The sequence below is a fragment of the Agelaius phoeniceus genome, chromosome 9, assembly GCF_051311805.1.
Source record: "Agelaius phoeniceus isolate bAgePho1 chromosome 9, bAgePho1.hap1, whole genome shotgun sequence".
Taxonomy (NCBI): Eukaryota; Metazoa; Chordata; class Aves; order Passeriformes; family Icteridae; genus Agelaius; species Agelaius phoeniceus.
The window spans coordinates 27,673,556-27,687,662 of NC_135273.1; the positions used below are offsets into that span (position 1 = coordinate 27,673,556).

At 39.3% G+C, this 14,107-nt stretch overlaps 1 long non-coding RNA gene across 1 annotated transcript in view; it reads right to left on the reverse strand.

Moving 5' to 3' along the window:
- Nucleotides 1–1,400: 1,400 nt before the first annotated feature.
- The window catches only part of LOC143694804 (uncharacterized), an 85,226-nt gene continuing 72,519 nt past the window's right edge, over nucleotides 1,401–14,107 (reverse strand). Inside the window, exon 3 of the long non-coding RNA XR_013183526.1 lies at nucleotides 1,401–1,479. This is a non-coding gene — a long non-coding RNA (uncharacterized LOC143694804). The remainder of the gene's footprint in view (nucleotides 1,480–14,107) is intronic.

Below are 14,107 nucleotides of genomic sequence, written 5' to 3' on the forward strand. Positions count from 1 at the left end.
ATACCAATAGATAGCAGCTCTGCATAAGTTGTTTAGGTCAACCAACCCTCTCCTCTGAAACTGAATTCCTGCTGGCATAGTTGTAATCACAACCTCTTCTAGGTTCCTTCTCCAGAATCTCCTCTGAAACTCTGACTATTTCATTATGTCCCTGGTAATGTCATAAACATCAGCAAAAAGAAAATCACCTTCAACTGCAAAGCCAGTGTGGGAATATCTACCCAAATAAGCTGCTTTCTTTCATTGTCTTAGTGAGTTGTTACAGTTCAAAGATATAATTGTAACATGATCATTTATCTTTTACTCTGGCTTCTGCTAATTTCGAAGGAACAAGAAATTGTACAAGTATAGTGTTATGATTCTAATCTTTCTTCACTCCTTTTTTGTTTTCTTTGTTTTTCTTTCAGAGATACTGCTGGAGCTTCAATTATAATAGGCAGATCTCTTCTCTTGTATCCCCCTGCTGCACAAAGAAGTGCTCTCAACTCTGCACTATACACTGTGCTCTTTAATTTCTAAGGCATGTGCTACCTTAAATAAATGGAACAAATTCCAAAACGAAATCTGCAACACTTTCGACCTGAAAGAAGTCTTCCTTACCTGATGGAGTTATCTTTCACACGGGCTGAAGCACAAAATCTTTGGCTGAAATTCATAAAGTATAATTAATCTTCTGAAAATGTCCTTTGTTTTTGGCTAGCTGATTTTTACATGAGCATACCCCATTGAGAGATGGGCAGATTGTTTGTAAATGAGTGAGTCAGTGAGAGAGATGATTATTCTGATGACTAAGCGTGGTCAAGGGATGCATGAGTTTTGAAGAGTCTTCCCCCCCTTTCAGTCCAAGTAGTTTTGATTGAATTAAAACTACAGCTCCCTAGGTGCATTTCAGTATGTGTTTACTTTATGAAGTAAATCAGAATAAAGATAACATTATCCAGCAGTTTGTTCAGGAGCAATTACCTGCCAGAATTTTGAACCTGACTGAATATTCACTGGAGTTACATTGACTTTATCATTGATTTCAACTTGACTTGAATCAAGGCATTCATTACTGCCTTGAGATATTATTAAGTTGCTATGTAAGTTTCTTAAAAGTTAAGAAACTTACAGAATATCATCTGAGCACAACACAGCCAGGCTGCTCTTTTTTTCATATTCAGATACATATCTAGTGTTTTTAAAAAAACTTCACTGCTTGCCTTATTAATGTCTTGAGGCAAGGAATATAATGCAGTAAGATGGCTTGAGTTTAATTTCTTGATTTGTTTGAATGTCCATATCAGTACTGCACTAGAGTACAATCCCCATACATACAGCTGTGTGCTCCAGCATCTATATTAAATCACAGTTTCTTATTATTATTCTTATTATTAGTCAGTACTTCTTGTAAATGTACCTCTCAAATCATTACAGCTGTCACAGTCAACTTGCACGCAGAAACTTCTGGCTGAAATTTCATAGTTCAGTATTGTTTGCCTGAAATAGAAAGAAATATATGTGATCTAAAGATCTAAATATATGTTATCTAAATTTAAAGATCTAAATATCTGTAATCTAAATTTAAAGATCAAATGCCTGAATACTCTCTGTTTTGTAGGTTGTGAGACAGCTCCTATTAACGTTTTTCACCTGTAAGTGTTCTTGATAAAGACAGTAAGATTAAAATGCAGACACTTAAATGAGAACACTCATCCAGCTGTCCAAATATGCATCATCTTTTCAATAGTAATAAATCCATGTTTACCAACATATACAACTGTTTTCTAAAACACTTCACATGCATAGTTCTCACTAAAGCAAACAGAACTTGTTTAGAGACAACATCAAATGAGTTTGTCTCTACAAGTTCCTGTGCTATTCCAGTAATCATTCCTCAAGGCTTTCTAGCTCTGCTGCCATATGGTTTTCTGTGGGGAGAACATTGCAGTTGAATTTGTTTTGTTCACAGGAGCATCCTTCACTGGAACAGAGAAGCATATATTGTCAATAACCAGGATGGCTCTGCTCCATTGCCCCCAGTGCTCAGAGCTGACACCTTTGCTGAGTCACTGCCTGTGACAGGGCTTCCTTCACATGACTCCTTGCTCTGCAGTTGCTCTTGCATTTTCATTCTCCCCAGCTGACACCTGCATCATCACCTCCTCTGATCACCTCAGCTCTGTGAGCTCCCCCTTGAATTCCTTAAAACTCTTGTTAGCATCCACAAAGCAAATCAATGTGTGTGACTGGGAGATGACTCTGCCACCCTCACCCCTGCAGCACATGGCAGCAATTATGTCATTCTAAGCAGCCAGTGTAATCTTGAATACTTGATGCACAAAGTCCTGAAATGCACATGGACAAGGGCTTGAATTGGAACAGAAGGAATTAAAAGGAGCAAAACTACTGCAGAAGGGAGGGAGGCCACAGAAGAGGAGACAGATGTATCAAAGCAAGGGACACACATTGATGAGCTTTTTTTCTTTGAGCATTTTGTATTTATGAGCATTGGTCTGGGATGAGGAAATTCAGCTGAGAAAGAAGAAATTCAGCTGAAAAGCAGCAACAGGTGGGCTGCCTGCCCAGATCAAACTCACAGAAAGTCACTGGATGTCATTTCTGCTCTGCAGAAACCCAGCTGAGGGAGTTCAGTGCTCCATCTGGCACAGAAGGAGTCAGAGCTACAGAGGGGAAATTTTAACTGTGGCCAAGGCATACATCTAAACATAAAAAGCCTTTCATGAGAAAGTTGAAATTTAATTTCTCTTTTCTCTTTCTCATTTGTTTTTTTCCTTATTTTTTCTCATGGGAGTGATTTTCTTCATCATTACTGGCTGGTCAGAAAACAGTGAAATATCTAGAGCATTTCAATTTTATCCCTAAGGGTCATGCCATTGTGAAAGGCATTTTACTACTATGATGTGTAACTTTATTTTGTCATTTGTTCAGCTCTAATTGTGATACAGATCATATTTAATTTTTTTTATTTCTCTTTTTAAATTTTTTTTGTACATGCTTGAGGTGAACTAAATGCTCCCCATTTGTCATCTCTTTATTTCTGCTCTGCAGTAGAATAAGAATTGGAGGACATCACATCCCCTGTAAGATGTCTTGATCATGCTTTTCTTTTCTTTGATATATTCTGAGTGTGCCCTTTCTTTTGTCATACGCAGTGCTTTCTTGCAGCAACTTTTAACAATTGTGATTGATTTCTTGGCTTTCCTTTTAACCACAGTCTAAAACTTTAGTTTTCCCACTGCCACCATACTTCAGCTTCTGTATCTTGACATTTTTCTCTCAAGATTTTTTAAATGATTCTCATGAATCCATGGTTTGATAATTCTTCCCAATGTGTCTTTATATACTGTGCTTTAGCTGTATGTAATAATAAAGCACTGAAAAAGAAAGCCAAAACTTAATTCAGAGTTCTTCATAAATATTAATTTAAACACTTTTGCCTTTCCTATTGCCAGAGCCAGCTGCAATTGCCATAAGCACAGAAAGCACATGCTTGGCTTCACCTGTTTCTTATGTCTGCCATGTTTCTTATGTCTTCATTCAGCTCCTTTTCCTTGAGGAAAGCCTAGGGAAGGTGGAGACATTGATCACCAAAGTTTATGGTGTCACTGGGGGCACCCTGGGGCTCTGTAACACCTTGCTGTGCTCACAGTGCTGTTATCAGCATGGTAACACCAGCATGAGGATTGGGGGCAGCCCCCCAGGCATCCTCATGTCTGGAAGGTGCCCACACCTGGCTGGGAGCAGGGGGCACTGCTGGGGTGCCCCCGTCCAGGGGACCCCTGAGGAACCCCCCCAGCCTCTGAGCTGCTCAGAAATGAAAACCCTGAGGGCTGTACCAGCATCCCTTTGCAATACAGCCTCCTGTGGGGAGAAGACCTCTCAGCTTACAGCACAAGTCCAATATCAGAGGAAACCAGACATAACAACTCTGCCCAAGACAATTCTGTGCCCAGTCAGCATTTCATCTCAGTGGCCAAGACAAAGGAGGAGCAATGTGAGTTGTTTCTTGTCCTTCTGTTTGGGGCAGGGCAAAGCAGCCAGTTTTTCCAGCATTGAGGATAGCTTTAAAAAAACTGAGGTGTCACATGAAAATCAGGAAGCCATTGAGAAGCTGGTGGCAAAAGACAGAATCCACACAACTTTCTCAGTACAAATTTGTGTGCTTGAGAGGAACAGTCTTAGGGAAATTCTCATAGAAAAATCAAGTGCAAGTTTCCCCCCAGCCACAGGAAAGTTCATGGTTTTTCTTTTTTTTTTTCTTTTTTTTTTTAAAGGGACTGTGATAAAAATAAGATGTTGTCATAACCTGAGGGTTTCTCTCATCTTAATTCTCCTCCTGAATCCTTTCCCTGCAGTTTATTTGCATTTTGTGATAGTTCCTGTGAAACAGGATATTGATTTATTTTAATGCACAACTTAAAAAGGCACAAGAAGGAGATGGAGACAAAGAGAAGAAATTAAATATGTGAGATAACCCAGCCATGCTTAGCAGATGTATGATGTTAAGTTCAATGCACAAGTGCTGGTGATACACTGGACTATAAAGCCCCAGAGTTCAATGCAGATTTTGGATAACAGAGGAGATATTGACAGTGGTAAGAAAGCACTGAGGGAGCAGAGTATCTTCAGTGAGAAGCATCAGTTCCAGAAGAGATAATGGAATGTGGTATTCGTTGGCTGAAGAAATAAAATTGGAACTTGGCCTGCTGCTCAGTTTGACTGAAATCCATGGAGCATTTAACCAGGTGAGAACTGCCCTGAATGAGGTTAAGGCTGTAAAAGCAGAGTGAAGGAGTTAACTGCAGTTGGCAGGGGTGCCTGATGCATGTACAAATGGATCAATGCTCTTTCCTGTCTCTCTCCAATACCATATAAATCTCAATAGCTATTGGATGAATCAGCAGAAGAGAAGAACTGAAAAATCAGTTTCTCATTGACTCTCCAGGACTTAGTTCTTCTTTTTGCCTTTAGGGTTATTCAATATAGACTATTTGAAAATTAACTGGCAGTAAAATTCAATCCTTTTGGAAGTCTGAGCTTGGTTTCAAAGGAAAAAAAGCTCATTTAAAACAAACATTTTCACATTCATTTTTTAGCAATCAGTTGCATCTAAATTTCTGTCAACCCAACACCCAAAATCTGATCTGAAACTTCCCTCAGGTGTACACATAGAATGATATTTCTCACTGAAGACATCACAATATGGAAAGGTAATATTAATTTCTTAACACATCTTTTTCCATAACATTTTTCCTGCTTGGGGTACCGTTTCTGTTTATAAATGTGAAGATATCAAGATAACAGAAAGCAGACTGGGTATTGAAGGATCAGTCATGCAAATGGTGATCCCAAGATCACACAGGTATGAAAAGAGCCCTGGACAGCTTGCCAGCATTTAAAGAAACAGGTGTAGCTGTAAAACTGTGCTGCCATTTTTCTTGCATGATAAAAAGATTACTAAAACCACTGGCTATAATGTAGATGGTTCAGATAGAGAAAAAAAGGCAAAGGAAAAAGTTGTCAAATTCTTTTTTCCTTCAAGGAAATTCTTCAAGGACTGATTTGTCCTTGATATCCAGGTAGGGCAAACTCCCTGGCAGACAGGTGAAAAAAAAAGTTTTTCAACATTCCTCTCCCATATAAGTGTGAGCAATTAAAACATATGTGCCTGTTGAAACCTATAGTTAGATTTTCTAACTATGTAAAAGCTATTACTCATCAGCCTCCTCTACGTTACGAACTTAGATGCGAATTTAAAATGTTTTTTTAGAATATTTCGGCTTTGAACACACTTCATCTGATGAAATTTACACCCCTAAATTTTTTAAAGCACTGGAGAAGCCCTTCCACACCTTACCTCTTTCTTATTTTCCAACAGAAGCAGTCAGATGGGCTTTTCTCCTTTTTGCCAGCCAGCATCTCTGAACTCTCAGCAGAGGCAGAATTGCAGCCCCTTACAAGAGAAGGGTGACCACTGCACCCTTGTCCACCCTGCTCCAGCCCTAAAAAGAGGAATGTGCTCTCTGCCAATGGAATGGCCTGATCCTTCCTCTCCTCAGATGGAAAATAGACATGAGGTCTTTCTGGAGGGGAAAAACAAAACTAATACTGCTGTGGAGAAGCTGCAAAAATGTGAGCCCTAGACATGAATCCTTAGGAAAAGGCTAGAATCCAGGTTTGGTTCTCTAATTGTAGGCACCATTGGGCAAATCTGGATTTAAGGGGCTCCAGGTGACTCTGTCAACAGAGCTGTTAATAAATGATGACTTTGTGAGCCACGGGACACAGAGGCAGGGAGCTGCCTGCTGCTCATCTGTGCTCTGCTGAGAGCAAAGAGTGTTTGCACAGGCCTTCTCTGGCACTTAGGAAGGGGAAAATTTGGGTTTCTGCTGAAAATGAAATGCTTTCTTTCCAGATCAGCTGCTGATAGCACTCTGTTCCCAGCAATAAGAAGAAGAGGGTTTAAATATTGACAGTATTTCTTGTGTTCTGAACGAGGAGTAAAGGGACACATTCTTTATTGTCCCTTCGCCCTTTCCTACCTGAATTTTGTTTTTCTTCACTATACTTCTGTCCATTTAAGAAGCAAGGAAAATTAATATTTCCTCAGTTGAAGCAATATGCTGTCCCTGATTTAGTACACATTTGCAAATTGTCTATTTAGTTTTATCTCCTTGCTTTCTTAATTCTCCATTTTGTTTGATCTGCAGCACACAGGAGGCTGGTAGGATTACAGGAAGAAAATGAGCAGCGTAACCCAACCTGTGGAGGGTGTGGCAAAAGGGGGCTTGCTGCAAATTGATCCAGAGGGATCATTTTAAAGCCATCTTTTCTAAAGCTCTATTTTAATGGGATTAGAGAGATGTCTGATACATATTTGATTTCAGCAACCTCTTAGAGACCCTTGCCTGCCTATGATAACTCTGTGCTCAAAAGGATGCTGCAGCTATGACATTTGTTTTATTTCAGGGTAAATTCCATGGGAAAGTAGGATATTTTAGAGCTGTGAAAAGATGTCAAGAAATCAGAAAATACTGATTATAAGGCTTTATAAATATCCCCTTTCTTTTTTTTTTTTCTTTTTACTCATCATTGCAGCCTACAGTTGCAATATCTAAGGAAGAGCTGAACTTTCCTTATACATGAGACTCACATATTTTATCAGAATTTATGTTTCTTTTAAATCTATGGTGATCTCATTGGCATAATTTATGTTTTAATATAATTATTTAAATTCACTATAGACTCTAGTTATATTTAAATTGACTTGGATATCCTGGTTGAGATCTTGACTCTGGTGAAGACAGAGGGAAAATTACAATCCCTTAATTTCCCATCTCTCTCAGTAATACTTTAATAGCCTCAGCACTGACTCAGGCACTTTTTCTCAGCTTTCCTCATGCTCTGCATACAGCTAACAGAGGAAGTGTGGTGTCCCACTGGACAGCTCTCCACGAAGGGCTTGTCCTGCTGGATGGGTCCCCATGACTGCAGTTTGTGGGGACACACAAGGAAAAGCTTCTGACGAGGCACTTGGCAAGGCCCCAGAGTGGTTGCTGCTTTTATTAACTTTGTCACTTCTCTGGATTCAGATGTTTGCTTCTGCAACATGGAAGTTTTGCTAGAGCTGCCATTGATTTCCATTAAGATCTAAGGAAAGCTGTTTTAGGAGTATTTGAAGGCTGCCTGACTCCAGCCATTCCAACAGGCAGATAACACATCCATGCCAATCCAGCTGAGCCCAGCCCTGGTGTCTTTTTAGACAGCAGGCTGATCCAGGTAAGGGATTTCCAAAGGATTTCCCACTAAGAATGTCTGTGGGAACACCAAACACAAACTCAAACTGACTGCAATTAGTTCTGTGTTAAATGTAATTGATGGATTTGGCAACCAAATAAGGGTCTTGCACCTATTTCACACTAAGAAAAGGATCCAGGTAACTCAGAGGAATACTTTTGTTACTCTCCTTTCTCTTCTCTTTATACTATTTGGCTAAATAATATTGAGACTGGGGGACAGGAGAATAAGTGTTCCACAGAGAATTACAATATTATTATACAAAACCAGAGACAAAACAATCCCATTTATTTATTTAAATTTTAGTCTGCGGTGTTTTTACACAAGACTGAACTCAAAAGGTGAAACAAGTGGTCTCAGAACAATGGCCTTAATTTACTTCTCAAATGAGACACAAGAGCCCCAGCAGCAGAGACAAAACAGGAGATAGGCTGAGGGGAGGTTTCAGTGTAATTAGTTATGCTTAATGTACTTCCAAATTTAGTGTGGGGTTCAGCTCTTCCAGCTCACCTTAAAAAGGTAATGGGGCCCTTCTAAGCTGCCAGAAAAGATTTGGCTCTGGCACTGAGGGGCCCCCAGTGCAGATTTACTCGTATCATTAGAAAAGCCATTTCCTTTTACGTGTGAGCCTAATGAAAGTACACTTAATTTGTAATTTTGTATAATTATAGATCTTGATGAGACAGATGAATGTGAATTCAGTATCAGCTTGTGAGTTCATCATTCCTTGTATCACCCATTTCTCAATTATCTCTAATGGTTGTCTCCAAGAGATTTATATCTTGTCACTTTCCTCCTAACTCACATAACATATCCTTGCAGATCTGTACCAGTGATTTGTCCTAGGGAGACCAATTTGTGACCCACATCAAGTTTCTGAAGGTTAGGCTTCTAAAACACTTCCAGACTATCTCAAATGGATAGAGGAGAGCCAACCCTCTAGCTCATGGTGTTCCTACTGTTTGCTTTCCACTTCCAGAACAACAGCCAGGTACTCCAAGACTGATTTCTTCTCACCTCCCATTTCCATCCCCTTCTCTTCCCTTTGAAACCTTGCTCAAGACCAAATTAAACCTCAATAATACAGACAATTGTTTCTTCACAGTTCGTTTATATACATATATATATATATATACACACACACACATTAGTACAATTTCCTAAATGTCCTCTGGTATTTTCTAGGTCTAAGCTTTCTCTTTTTATTATTCCTCTTTTATCCTCACAGTTCAATGGCAAAGTGACCTCCACCCTGGGGTCTGGGCTGTATATCACAGCAGCATTTTGAGTCTCTCCTTGCTCCTCTTATTCATGATAACCTTTTCCTCATGGTAATTTTTATTTATTTTTAAACCACCTGATCTACTCTCAGAGGTGATATTTATAAGAGAACTAAAAGGCCCAGCAGTAAAAGCAAACATGAGGCATCATGGAGAGGGGCTCTGTGCATTTCAGAATTTGTTGCTGAATTTGTTCTTCAGGAAAATATGGATGTGTCTGGGAAAAAACATGTTCTGGACAAAGACCTGCAGTAACTCTTCCACAGCTCTCCTATTATGAAAGTGCATATCTGAATAATTCATACATAAATAAAATTTTTGAAAATCCCACATTTCTAACCTCTCTTTCACCCTTTACATGGTCATCTCCCAATACTCAGGGCAGGGATTAATTTCCATTTTACAGTATGGAAAAAGTAAGCCCACATATTAGGTGGTTTTTCTGTGCTCATTCATCTTGCTGACTTTCATCTTGAAAGACTTCAGGATTAACTGAGAACATTTCTTTTTATTTTTTTCCTACTGAGGTGATGGAAGCAGCAGCCTTAGTAGAAACAAATTTTTTCCATCAGAAGGAGAAGGGTTCATAACACAAAAGCTCTGTTTATCATCCTCCAAAATAAGAAATACTGCAGCTGCTTGTTCTGCCACTTTGAAATGTTCAGAACCACTCATGCTTTGTCATTAAAACATCCACCATTATCTGCTAGACCAGGAAAGTATTTCAGTGCTGTCATGATAAATATTTTGGTTATGAGTACTGTTCATTTTGTCCTGTATGATGTAATTGAGTTCCCTTAAACATCCATAAATTGTCAGGTACTACAGATATTTATCAGCATCCTAGCTGTTGATAGAAATGCTTTGGGGAATTGTTTCCCTAAATTTAATAAACATAGTTTCATGAAACACCTGAATGAGCACTGTTTAGAGATGTGCAGATTTAAACAGGTGAAAAGGCAGAAAATTAATGTAAGGCAGATTCTATCTTAGAGTGCAAGAAAAGATAGAGGTGACTTTCCATCACCCACTGATCAATCCTTACTGTATTGCAAATGCTAAAGTACTTTTGTTCACTTTTATGAGCAATGAGCGGGTCACTCAACTCCACAAAAGGTGAGCAAACCTAAGGAGGGAACAGGCAGAACTTTTTCACAGGACTGGCCTTGCCTTGTCTCAGAGGAACAGTGATTGATGTAAGAATAGCCCCACACACAAAAAAAAAACAAACCCACAGCATCACTCCACACCTCCAGCAGCTCCTAGGAAATAAGGCTTCCCATTCTAGTTAAGAGTGAGGCAGAAATGATGGCTCAGGCTCATAGGACAAAATGATTCCCCCAAAGGGCTCTCATAACTTTAATTTATTGCTAAACGTGTTCATGTTTGGATGGTTTTTGGAGGAAGTTCTTATGAGAAGAAACTGTGAGCCCTTCAGTGCTGGATTATCACACATTGCCCTTGACAATGAATGTAAACTTGCAAGTGGGCAAAATCCTGGCATCACACTCTCACCTGCCACAGAAGCCTGGTGTAGGTGATTTCTAACTTCAGATGTCTTAATTGAAAAATACTTGAACAGAAATGAGGCATAGTTCAGAGAGATACAAGTATGATCGTAAGTATGGCTACATAAATTAATAGTTAACAAAATAAAAAATTAAAGGGAAAGAATATTAATTTTGAATTAAGTTTTCATTATAAGGTAGAATATAAATATCAATATAGTTTTTGTAAAAAAGGTATTTAATGCAGTGTTTCTTAGCTGAGTAGTAATTCTTGGATATACCTGGCTGAACACTTATCATGGAAAATATTTTGAAAGAGAAAAACTTGATGTTTGGTCCATCATTACTACATTTCCATAATTCTTCTTCGGGCAATCCAGTCCAACCCCCTCCCTCCAGCACATCATCTGCTCCTCTTCTCCACTACAACCCTGATGATCAAACAGAAGCAGATAGGGAAAAAAAATCTCAAATAATTGTGAAAAGAGGTGGTGTGGTTCTTGAGAATTGCCCAGACACTAACAGCAGTATACACTAACTAGATTTGGGAGCTGGAAAAATCACCAGCTTCCAAGGGATATCTCTCTGCTGCAGAAAAATAGCTGCATACTTGAAGAAACAGAATGAGAAGTGATTTTTCCCCTGAACTGAGAGAAGAACTACTCAAGGAATAAGAAGATCATCAGAACAAAGGCATTCCATGAATCACAATTTCCTCTGCTTTATTTTCCTTTTTCCATTTATAGAGTGAAATTATCAAGCATGCAGATAGCTTACCTATGTAATGTTTCATTTCATAGGGCTTTTGAGAGAAGGCAATAGAGGAAAAATACAATAATCATACCTTGCCTGTCATATCTGTAACCTGGAAGATTTAGAAAGAAGAGCAAAAACTGAAATGTTTAGAGGATTGCAATGCATGGATGTGTATGTACAAAATAAACCCTTGGCTAAGAAGTGATCTTGTTCACTTTTCTTTGTTAAAATGTGGTGCAGACAAGGGGATTTCTAAGTAAAGCAGCAGCAATAATCCTCACTCCCCCCAACTGCCACAAGTTTTTCCAGCCATTTGCACAGTAGGAATTTCTCCTGGATTTTCTGACCTCCCCACAGAGCTCATCATATGGATTTCCCTCAATTTACATAGCTTTGTTTTGGCCTTACGTGCAGTGTTCTATTGGCACACAGTAGCAGTTTAGACTGTAATAAGGTGTTAGATTCTGCTTGTTTCCATCCCTGCTGTAGTCATTGGTGGGGATAATTACTTTGTTCCTTTCTCTGTCCCCCTTTCCTTTGGAAACCTGTTGTTCCAACATCTGGCAATGAAGGAAACGCTCGGCACTGCCAGCATCACCTCCACCTCCCTGTTGCACTGCTCTGACTCTGCTTCCAGGAGCTGCTTATTCCATCTCTCAGCTGCCCAGGGAAGATGTTGGAGAGCAGAGGGAGGGATTTGGGAACCACAGGAACTCTCTCTGGAGAGGCAGAACTTCTTGGGTCATTTGTCCCATTTTGTGGGGAAGTCTCACTGCTTCCAGTGCGTTGGGTTTCACACTCTTCTGTAACTTTATACCTCAAACTTTACACCTTCCTCAGGAAAAGGCTGGGAAGATCATTTGAGTTGTCTTAATTTTTTTAGTCAAGGCTTTAGGAAGGAAGAGAAAACCACCAAAGGTTATTTGCATCAGCTGACTCAGTTAATAAATCCTATTTTGACATGCTAGCCCTCTTTGCTTCGAATCACACTCCTACTCCTTACTTTTCCCCTTCCTTACTTATATAGTGCTTGGGTTTTTCTCTTTCAGTATGGTACCAGAAAGTGAAAAAACTCCAACTTTTAAAAGCACAGTATAAAAAGGATCAGATACAATAGTCACATCTGACATGAGATATGACATCATCACTATCCTGAAGTCAGCTTAAACCTGTCTTTCTCTGGAAACAGTGGGCTCTGGAAAAAGCCCTCAAGCCCCATATTACTTTAAACTTTTTTAATCCCCACTTGCCTTAGCAGTGATCTGACAAAATGTTCTGCTAGTGCTGCACTCAGTATTATGGGATGATTGATTGGCAGATTTCTGCTGTCTGAGCTAGAGCGGCTGCTGCTCAGCCTGTGCGCCTTCAACTGAAGAGGAACCAATGAATTTAAAGATGCTTTGCTCTCCAAAGAGCCTCTTTATTACCCTGCAGCTCTTCTGACACTTCAGAAATACAAAGTCGAGTTTCCCCTCTGCCTTTTCACTATTTGGGATGATGGTTTTGTTGCATTTTGGCTGCACAAAGGATTGCAGTTCAAAAGTGGCACCAACTCTGTCGAATGGCAGAGAGCTGTTGATCCACACCCTTGGGCACTGGTGGCCCAGAGCACAAAAATAGGGAAGTTTGGGGTGGCAGTGGGAGTGAAGCTGGGCTGAATATAGATCTTTTATACCTCAAATCCTCAATGATTTGGCAGTGGAACCAAAGGAATGTGTGATTTACCCCAACATCAAAAAAAGGTTTCATTTATGACAACTGGATCTGAAGCGAACTCTGCTGTGGGCTTGGGCTAAAATCTTGCTCTACTTTCATTTCTTTTCTTCCACATAAACTATAATGACCTCAAAGACATGAGATAGGAAGATCACCTATGACACTTCAGAAGATCTACTTCCTTTTTTCAGGAAGAGGCATTCAAATGGATCCTTAGATCCACAGAGACTTTCTTCAAGCCCATTTCCCAAATGACAGCTGCTGCATTTGGGCCAGAAGATTTAATAGATTTAGCAGTGAAGCACATATGAAGAGGTGGAAACTGAGCTTTTCTGGATTCAATCTAATGCAGGCCCTTTTTTATGAATTAGACCATGTAGATCTGTGTACCCCCTCCAGAAGCTAAGTATGCTAAAAGAAGTTTTTCAGTGCTGAGATTATTAATTTCTGACTAGCACCTCTCATTTCATAAGCTATCAGCTACTATTTAAATGTACTTTAAGTAAATATATATTCCACTCATACGTATTCAAATTTTGCTAACACAGAGCTACTGTCACAGTGGTTAGTTCATCCATTATTTACATTAATAACAATAAAATATTATTCTTCAGCTTCAGCATAGCTTGTATTTAAGTATTTTTAAAAGTTTGACAAATGTTAACCCTTACTCATATCCAAGTCTGGAAAATGTTATCATACCTGTGAAGAATGTGAATGCCAAATATAATAATTTATTCACAAGTTTCTCACTGAGATCTCAGATACTTTTTAGCTTATTGTCCTTCCTGATAACCATTATCTTTTCTTGACTTTCAGGAAGTAATGAAAAACTGAAGGTAGAAAACACAAACCAGAATTGTTTCTGTGTGGCAGAATAAAAGGAAAATCTAAGTGAGGCAAACTACTGCTGAACTGGAGCTTGGCAAGCAACAGAGGATTGGTGCTCTTCTGTCCCATGACAATTCTTTTATTTTCAAATGTCTTTATCAGATACAGCACTGAGGAACAACAGTGTGTGCAGGCAGGCTAATTACTTCATTAGTG